A 10225-nucleotide genomic window follows, 5' to 3' on the forward strand; every position below is an offset into this window, starting at 1 on the left:
TAAACACCAGATCATTCTAAGAATGTTAACACTTTTTGCTTACTAATCTGTCACCTAAAGGAATACCAATCTCAAAAGCCAAGACCTCCTTTAAAAAATTTTTCTTTTACCTTTGACTTTCCTTTTTCTCTTTCTCTCTCTCTCTCTCTCTCTCTTTTTTTTTTTTTTGGCTTCATCATACTTTAGTCTCTAAAGAAAAGGGGTGGGGATACCAATTAGTAATCTCAAAATGATACACTGCCATATACTTGGAAACTAAAACATTTCCAAATACTTTTCATTCTAATAATGGAATGAGACAATTACAGTTTTAAGAGTTCTATAACTCTCATTGCTCTAGTGGTTTTCCAAATATTTTCATTATGTGATAGAAAATGGCTTTCTGCTCAGTATACCAGATAAATCTGACCATGAAGTTACTTACAGGGTAACTGAAAGGTGTTGGTCTGTGCTTTTATTGCTCTATTTATAGAATGATGGCTAAACCTAACATTACCTTATAACTCACAAATAGATTATACAATCGGTCTTCTATTTCTTAAAACCTGAATTCTCGACTGTGTCAGAAAAGAAACTATTCTACAGTTTAATGATTTGGTTTTATAATTATCTCACTTTAAAGAAAGAAAATGTTTACACTCAGTGACTGCCCAATTATAGACAATTATCTCTCGTATAAAATCTGATCACAACCTTATAATTCACAAACGACTGAGCTAGGGGTCCCCAGATCCATACCTCTTGAAAATCAAAGGGAAGCTTTGTCCATCTTTGAACGGCTACTATTGTGGGAGTGCCTTGTGGCCAGAGGTATGTAGTAGATACAAGATGTCTTCTCTATTAAAAAAAATTTTCACTAATTACAAACACATTTAAGTTGAGCTCTTTGTTATAATGTGAGTTAGAAAAAAATAACAGCCAAGAATGATTTGAACTGAATGTCATTGCTTCTAGTTAACACTATTATTATTAATTATAATATTAATTAATATTAATTATTATTAGTTATCTTTATTAAGGAGTGAATTTATTATTTATTTATTTATTTTTTAAATAAATAAATAAATAAATTTATTCCTTAATAAAGAATAAAGGAATGGGTCACCTGGCTGGCTCAATAGGTAGAGCATGTAACTCTTGATCTCAAGGTTGTGAGTTCAAGACCCCCATTGCTTATAGAGATTACTCAAAATAAAATATTTTAAAAAAAAGAATTAAGGAAAAAGAAGACAAAAAGAATGAGTTCAAAATTTTGCTCAGCTCCTTACAATATCTGTAATCCAGACCACTTACCTTCTCTTTTTATACCATGCACATCCGACTTTGCAAAGTTGTTCCAAAGATTGAGCAAGATCCCATGTGTGCAAAATTCTTAGCACACAGGTAGTCATGTAGTAAGTGGCTTTTATTCTAAGATCCACTAGTGGAGTTAAGCTGGAGTCATGAAGGGCATTCACTTATTAATATAATAGACCAACATTGTGGTCTTCAAATTACCAGGAATACACAGAACCTCCAAGGAATAGAATGCATGAATCATTTTAAAAGATTCATATCCAGGTCCATTATTTCTATATGTACTTTTTTCTAAACTTGACATTTTAGATATTTTAGACATTTAGACATTTTAGTTGAAATAATAAGGTATAGTAAAATACTTGGGTACATAAGTATAAAAATAATGTATCAGTTATAATTCTTACACATCCACAGATAAGAATGAGAAAACATTTTTTTAAGTTGATATCTATTATATAGCCAGAAAAGAAGACATCTATGATGAGATCTTACAAAAGATGTTTATATAAACTTGACCTGTGTAAGAATGTTCCTATGTCTAGTGAGGGTATCAAGGTTCCTTTGCCTACAACTCTTTTGGAATTAGCTCCACCAAGTTAGCCAAAAAAAAAAAAAAAAAAAAAAAAAAAAAAGAAATGAAAAAATCCATTCCTTTCATCTAACACAAATTTGCTACATTGCATTATTCGATAGTTGAAGGCTCTGGGGTATCAAATGGACATGTTGAAAAATTGTGCACAGATTCTCCTTCAATCAAGACACCATATAAACCCCATCAATCCTACTAAAAAGGTGCATTTCCAATACAAATTAACTTGTTACAGCTAATGAAAAGTTATCAAAATCTGTAATATATTTTTGTTGATTTCATCACTTAACTACTGCTACTAACAACTCAATCAAAAGGAATCTTTAACACTCAGAGCTTTATAGTAATAAGAAACTATTTAAAATTCAATTTTAATTTATATTCATATTTTGATCCAGAAAGTATGAGAGGGTGATCAATAAAAGACTTTCAGGCATGAGAAATGTTATATTGTGATAACATTCTGGGGAAGTAATATAATAAAAGTACAATTGCAAGTAAAAAGGAAAGAACTATTCATGAATTTTTAAAATCAATGATTCTGGGTACCGTATCACCATGGCATTTAGAGTCCCTTGGAAACATTTAAAAGAGTGATCTAACAGTTACATTTTTAAATGCTAATATTTACAATATGTGGGAAATTACATCCTTTTCAGTCACTTATACTTATTATTAAAAATGTATAAGATGGCACATAATGAAAAAATAATTTCCCAGTATACGTAAGCAATTTGAGCTAAGTGTGCAGACCCCTGGCACAGAGGTTAAGAGCATGGACTTTCAAATCAGAGAGAAGTGACTCTGAAATCAGACTCCACCTCTTGGTTTTTAATCAACCACGTTCAACTAAACCTCTGAGCCTCAGTTTTCTTATCCTGGAGATTTAAAAAAGTAAGAGATAAAACCTGACAGAATTTAAGAATGTAATATATTTAAAGTGATTAGCACTGGGCCTGGCATTAGGCAGCTACTATCATTATCACTATTATAACCGCTATGAGGAAGACAGGGAAAGAGCGGCCTCCACGCAAAAAGAAAGGAGGAAGATTCTAAAGTGAAATGTAGGGTTTGAGTCCACATTTCTCCAAAGAAGATAAGATACACAAATGGCCAGCCAGCACATGCAAACATGCTTACGTCATTAGCCACTAGAGAAATGAAAACCAACACCACAATGAGACACCACTTCGTGTGCACCAAAATGGCTAGATTTTTTTTTTTAAATAAATAAATAAATAAAGGGAAGGAAGGAAGAGTAAGTGTTGGTGAAGATATGGAGAAAATGGAATCCCTCATATACTGTTGACACAAACGTAAAATGGAGAAGCCATTGTGGAAAACAATTTGGAAGTTCCTCAAAAAGTTAAATATTGAGGGGCGCCTGGGTGGCTCAGTGGGTTAAGCCCCTGCCTTTGGCTCAGATCATGATCCCAGGGTCCTGGGATCGAGGCCCATGCCGAGTTCTCTGCTTGGCAGGGAGCCTGCTTCCCCCCTCTCTCTGCCTTTCTCAGATGAACTCCCTCAGAATTTCTTATAATCTAACTAGAATGGGAACTAGCACAGCTCCTGGGTTATGAGTATTCAAAACTTTTAGCTATTATGAGTATTTTAGATGATTATTTTAGTGGTTAAGGCTAACTTTTATCCTAGACTTTCAGGAAGTCAAAATAATTAGCCAAAAAATGACAAAGACCATCTAAACATTCTGTTTTCCATGGTATACCAATCAACTTGACCGTTTTCCCCTATTCAACAGACTAAAATTAAGAGTAAAAATTAGTAACAATGTAAGGTTCTGAAAAAGATGACTGTACTGTCAGCAATTAGGACAGTCATTTGAAGGCTGTTTCTATTTGGTAATAGAGGATGAGGTAGAAATGATAACATGAAAAATCTCTACTGGCTTTCTAATTAGATTTCTCATGAGTCAATGATTATTTAAGTACCTTCAAAAATTGATTATTTAAGTACCTTCAAAAAAGAGTAATCGTTGGTCTGAGGGTGTGCTTATGGATTTACTTAACTGAAAGAGAGCCAAATCTTCTAATTGGATTCAGTTAATCTTACCACATTTGCTTCTCAACTTTTGACTATGGTACATAGTAACAAATACATTTTACATTCATTTTAAGGCAGATATCTAAAATCACACTTACCCTTATGTGCCCTTATGCCATGTCATGTATTTGGATATTTATTCTATTCTGTTTCCTATTTTGTTTCCTTCTTTAATGCTGTCTATAATTTACTCATTGCTTTGACAACTACTAGTTTGTTCCAAACCATTAATGGGTAGCAATCTAAAATTTGAGAAGTACTGACTTAACATACACACCAGAAGTTAGTATTTTCATTGTGTCCCAAATTGTGAATAAAAAAAAAAAGAACTGGCTTGGATTAGAAATAAAGCAGAGACTGATAATCTTGGTTTGCAAGTCACCAAAGGAAAGAGATGAATTGACAATTTGGACTCTTACAGAACTTTATGGCCTTATCTGGGTTTTCTTATTCCAGCAGGTAAACATAACTTGGAACTCTATGTAGTAAGTTATGAATACTTGCAGCTTTAAAGTTTGTTAATAATTACATATAAAACAACTGAAAAATTTCATTCATGTATGTAGGTATTGTTGAGTGTGAATTTAATTACTTATTATTTATTTATTTTTAGAGAAGGAGAGTGGGGGCAGGCACCAAGAGAGAGGGAAAGAGAGAATCTGAAGCAGACTCCATACTGAGCATGGAGCATGATGTGGGGCTTGATCTCACCATCCTGAGATCATGGCCTGAGCTGAAATCAAGACTTGGACAATTAACTGACTGAGCCACCCAGGAGCCCCTCCTGAATGTGAATTTAAATATCAGAGTGAGCTTATGAAAATATAATTGGAGCAACATGTTCTTTGAGAGGAAATAACAAAGGTGTGGAAAAGGTTGTGACTTTATTATTGCACTGATAAAAAGTTGGCTCCTTTGTTTTATTATTTTATCTGTTTTACTTTTTCCCTTTATAAGCTGTTTGTCCTAGAATTTGGCACAAAATTTTCCACATGATATAAGTGGCAATGTTATATTTTGCTACAGTTGAAGATTTTATTGCAGCTAATGCAATCATACTGACAGAGAGATTTGGGGGGAGGTTAAGTGGGTGGAGTTTTAAATAAAAAAAAGCAGGTTTTGCATCCTACCTGTCCTTACCAGTTCTGTAAACATAAGTGATCTTTTAAACCTCCTTGATCTACAGTTTCCTCATCTGCAAAATAGGGTTAATGTCTGAGTTGGGTGAGGATTATAAATTCCTTTAATAGTGTATTACTATAGCACTCATCACAGTCATAGTCCCTAATAAATTATATATGAAAATTATGGGATAAAAACTTGTGACAAATCTGCTTTTCCATATTCTTTACTTGATAATAAAAAGATTTATTTGGAGGGAAGCAAATTAGCCATCATCTACTACCTGATCAAGTGGTTCTCACTGACTCAGATACTTGTATTACCTCCCTTTAGCTCACCTGGATTTTATAGCCAGAGTTTTTCCACTGTTAATCTAAAAGCAGATGACTGTGAGTTAGTTTGATTAGTATAGTTGCTATAGATGGAAGTACTCACTGTGCATATGTATTCTGTAAAGAAGAGGAACATCAATGAACATGTCACTAATCAGTGGCAAATCACATAGTAAGAATATTCACCAAACCAATTTGATTATTGGGTCAAGACTTTGATGGGAGTAAATAGTAATTTTCATAGAGCAGAAAGGAGATCTCAGTTTTTAACTAAAATATCTTTGATGTACAGTATAAATATTAAGACATTATCAGGCACTCATTCATTTATTCTTTCACAGTATGAAAGTATTATGCAATGATTCAGCCTTTCATTCATTCATTCAGAGTAAGCCAACTTTTGAATTCCAAATCCAAAATATATTAGAATACCTTATAACACTTGGTGCTAGGGTCAGAATTATTACCCACTCTGGAGGTAAACTATAATGTCACATTGAAACAGTTTACCATATCTGCTTGTTTTGATCCTACTTTGGGTTTAGATACAAGGCAGATATCTACTTTGGAAGTGAAAGGTGAAGAAGACTTGTTAATATGGGCCAATCATTAAATCTGAAATAAAATTAGAAATAATCTTTTCCTTTCTTAAGTTATGACATATATAAGATAATAAACACTCTGACTACACCCACTTTAACAAAACCTGACATTTAGCTGTATTGTCTTCAGACATTTAAAAAAATTCATTTCATCTGAACCATTCCATGGGTTTTTCATCCACCATGTATTCCCTTTTTCTCTTTCAATAAGTAAAAGAGAGACAGAGGGAGAGAGAGACAGAAGCTAGCTCAATTTTGCATCTACAATTACATGAACATTTCCTTTAAGAATGTGTAAACTCTAAAGACCAAATGGGAGACTTGAAACCATAAAACTCCTAAAAGAAAATACAGGCAGTAATCTCTTGGACATCAGCCTTAGCAACATATTTATAAATATGTCTCCTCACACAAGGGAAACAAAAGCAAAAATAAACCATTAGGATTACACCAAAATAAAAGTTTTGCACAGTGAAGGAAAACCATCAGTGAAATAAAAAGGCAACCTACTGAATGAGAGAAGATATTTGCAAATGACATATATGATATAGGGTTCGTATCTAAAATATATAAAGAACTGAATAAAACTCAATACCAAAGAACAAACAATCCAATCAAAGAATTGGCTGAAGGCCTGAACATACTTTTGCTCCAATGAAGACTTACAGTTGGCCAACAGACACATGGAAAGATGCTCCACATCACTAATCATTATCAGCAAAATGCAAATCAATACTGCAATGAGATATTGCCTCATCCCAGTCAGAATGGTTAGTATCAACACTAAAAATTTTAAAAAGATAGGAAATAGCCAAGTGTTGGTGAGGATGTAGGGAGAAGAGAACCCTTATGCACTGCTGCTAGAAATGTAAATTGGTGCAACCACTGTGGAAAACAGTATGGAGTTTCCTCAAAACATTACAAGTAGAAATACCATATGATCCTGTAGTTCTACTACTGGATATTTACCCAAAGAAAACAGAAATATTAATTCAAAAAGATATATGTACCCCAATGTTTACTGCAGTATTATTCACAATACCCAAGATATGGAAGCCATGGAAGTGGCTATGGGTAGATGAATGGATAAAGAAGTGGTGTATATATACAATGGGGTGTTACCAGCCATAAAACAGAATGAGATCTTGTCATTCATATCAACAGGGTTAAGTCCAACAGAAAAAAGCAAATACCATGTGATTTGACTTATATGTGGAATCTAAGAAATAAAGCAAATGAACAAACAAAAAACAGAAACAGATCCATAAATACAGAGAACAAATTGGTGGTTGCCAAAGGATGAGGTAGGTGAGGGGGTGGGGGTCAAATAGATGAAGAGGGTTAAGAGGTAAAAACTCCAGTTAAAAAATAAATAAATCTTGGAGATGAAAAGTACAGCATAGAGAATATAGTCAATAATACTGTAATAAATTGTATGGTGACAAATGGTGACTGTACTTACCATGGTGAGTATTGAGTAATGTATAGAGTTGTCAAATCAATATGTTGTATGCCTGAAACTAATATAATATTGTATGTCGATTATACTTCACTTACAAATTTTTAAACATTCAAAAAAATGTATCCATAAGCAGTTCACAGTACTGCATTTTGTAAAATTTACTAATTGTACTCTACCACATGTACCATTATATAGTGTTTTTATATCTGCTGAATATTTTTCAATACTTTATCCATGTTCATATATATAGCTGTAATTTAATTATTCAACCTTCATATATTATTTCATATATAAATTAACACAATGTACAAATACAACTAAGGCATTTGGATTATTTCCAAATTTTTACTATTAAAATGGATGTTATGATAAACAATCTAGTACAGAGACATAGAAACACAGAGTCTGAGAATGCATAAATCTTCACACTGACTGAGCATTTCCAAATTCCTCTCCAGAATGGTTTGGGAGTTATTTACCCACATCTTGCACAACATTCAGTATTGTTAGATTTTATATTATTGCCTTACCTATTGGGTATGAAATTATATTTCACTGTTGTTTAAATTTGTATTTTCATAAAACATTCAGGTTTCTTTGAGAATTGCTAAGTTTTATTTTTTATTGAGCAGTTTTTTGATATATGTTACTTATATATTTATAAATATTAAGGGTATTAAGATATTAAGGATACTCTTGCTCTTTATTTTATATCTCCATCTATCTATCCATCCATCCATCTACCCACCTATCTCTCTAAAATTAATTGTCACACTGACTGCAACCAAAATTAGAGGGAGAAGCATCAAGATGGCAACATGCAAGATATTCTAGAGCATCCAGGCTCAGAGCAACCTGTTTTATATTCAAGTTCATCCTTTCGCATTCACTTCCTTTGCTTACTCCACAAATTCATTCCACATGATACCTGAGACATCTGCCTCCATACCTATTTATTTAATATGCCTGTGACCCTTACATATAATGTGATCATGTGAAGAAAGGAGTTATTTAACCAAGACAACAATTACACCAATAAGACTCAAGTCAACCTGCCCCATGCTGTTAATCTTTAAAGGCATTCAAGTTCATCTCATGACTCTTCCAGTGAAGAGAAGTATGATTATCTTCTTTAACTTGCCTGCATCATCCCCATGACTTGGGAACCCACAGGTGCTTCTGTGAAATTGCTGGCTTCATGCTATCAAATCCCACTAACTTAGCTCGACACGTGTTCCTCCTTGAATGTGGTACATTCCTCTTCTGATCAACACAACCCTGTAATTCTACGTGAACTCTTGCATGGAAAACAACAACAACAAACACTTGCAACAAATGTTGTCTATTATTTCTGTAAGCATATATTCCTAGGAAAACTTGTTTGATTTTTTTTTTTCATACAAAAAGTTTTGGACAAGCCAGTAGAAAATATAAATGGGAACAGACATGAATGGTACCTTTAGAACAAACACACTTTGGGATGTATTTTAGTTTTGTCCAACCCAAGATGTCAACACATTAACTTTCTTTTCTATTATCTCTTTCAGCAAGGTCTCTAATTTATCTTTTTGGGAAATAATTTATTTCTCTTTTTAAAAGAAAGTTTGGCTCTCTGTTAAAATCTATAAACGTCTGTTCGGGTTCCAGATTTTTCTGAACCGGTCAGTGTCCCCACAGATGCTAACGTAGTATACCAACGTACTGGATATATTAGTAGTCTTCTTCATAAAATGGATATAAACATCACTGTGGAACTAAAGAAACCACATTATTTTTACAGTGTAGAAGAATTGCTAAGCTTTTGCCTCTCTTTTTTTTTTTTTTTTGATTAATTTCATGCCTGACTCAGTCAGAGATTAGGCCTTGACACAGGTTATAATTAAATATTGAAATCATGAAGTGCAAGAATGTTTAATTTTTAAAATATGAGTTTTAATTTACCTCATACAGAGAATAGCTCTGGTCACCTGCAGAGACGCATTACACACTACATTGCCTAATGTAGGATGCCTGAATAAGGCTGAGCATACAGTTAAAGTAAACTAATGCAATTTACTGAACAGCAGTCAAATATTTATCCAGTTGATGAAGCAGACTTTATGTGAAACTCAGACAATAATTAAAGAGAAGCCTTGCTTAAAACATGCTTACTCTGGTTTTCACAAATACATTATATCCCCTCTGCATCTTCCATTTTTCTAAATATTTCTCTATTTCTAAAACACTCCACAATGAGCATTCTATAGCATTAAATGGGAGGTATCTCCTGATATTTTACTGTATTTTAAAGCTCGGAAGGTAGGCTGCTTGCAGTAACAGCCTCGGTTCTTCTCCTTCCTGCAGCATACTGTCGGCGATGTGACTCCGCACGGCCTTCCATTGAAGGTGTTTCATCGAAGGTGTTCCCCACCTTTGGAATCTGCCTGGCTTATGACTTCATTTGGCCAGTAGAGTGTGGCAGCCATATTGGGCCAATCCTGAACCTCTGCCCCATGAGACTACATGCTTCGGCTTGTTCTCTGAGAACCTGCCACAGGCATGAGAAGAAGCCCAGACTGCCTCCTGAAGGATGAGAAACTACACAGAGGCCATCATACACTGGTCAGCTCCCAGTCACCCTGCGGTCTCACCACAGTGATTACAGTTAAGATTAGCCAAACGCAAGCGAGGTTGGCAGAACCACCTAGATGACTTGCAGACTCCTGAGAAATAACGAATGGTTGCTATTGGAAGCCCCTGTGTTTAAGATAGTTTGTTT

At 34.0% G+C, this 10225-nt stretch overlaps 1 long non-coding RNA gene across 1 annotated transcript; it reads right to left on the reverse strand.

The window, feature by feature from the left end:
* Nucleotides 1–786: 786 nt before the first annotated feature.
* LOC309845411 lies at nt 787–9814 on the reverse strand. The gene is made up of 3 exons (XR_014301280.1): nt 9619–9814; nt 7468–7525; nt 787–837 (listed from the first exon to the last, which is right to left on the reverse strand). It is a non-coding gene; the product is annotated as an uncharacterized lncRNA (long non-coding RNA).
* Between the last annotated feature and the right edge of the window lie 411 nt (nt 9815–10225).

This window comes from Mustela nivalis, assembly GCF_964662115.1.
Source record: "Mustela nivalis genome assembly, chromosome: 12".
Taxonomy (NCBI): Eukaryota; Metazoa; Chordata; class Mammalia; order Carnivora; family Mustelidae; genus Mustela; species Mustela nivalis.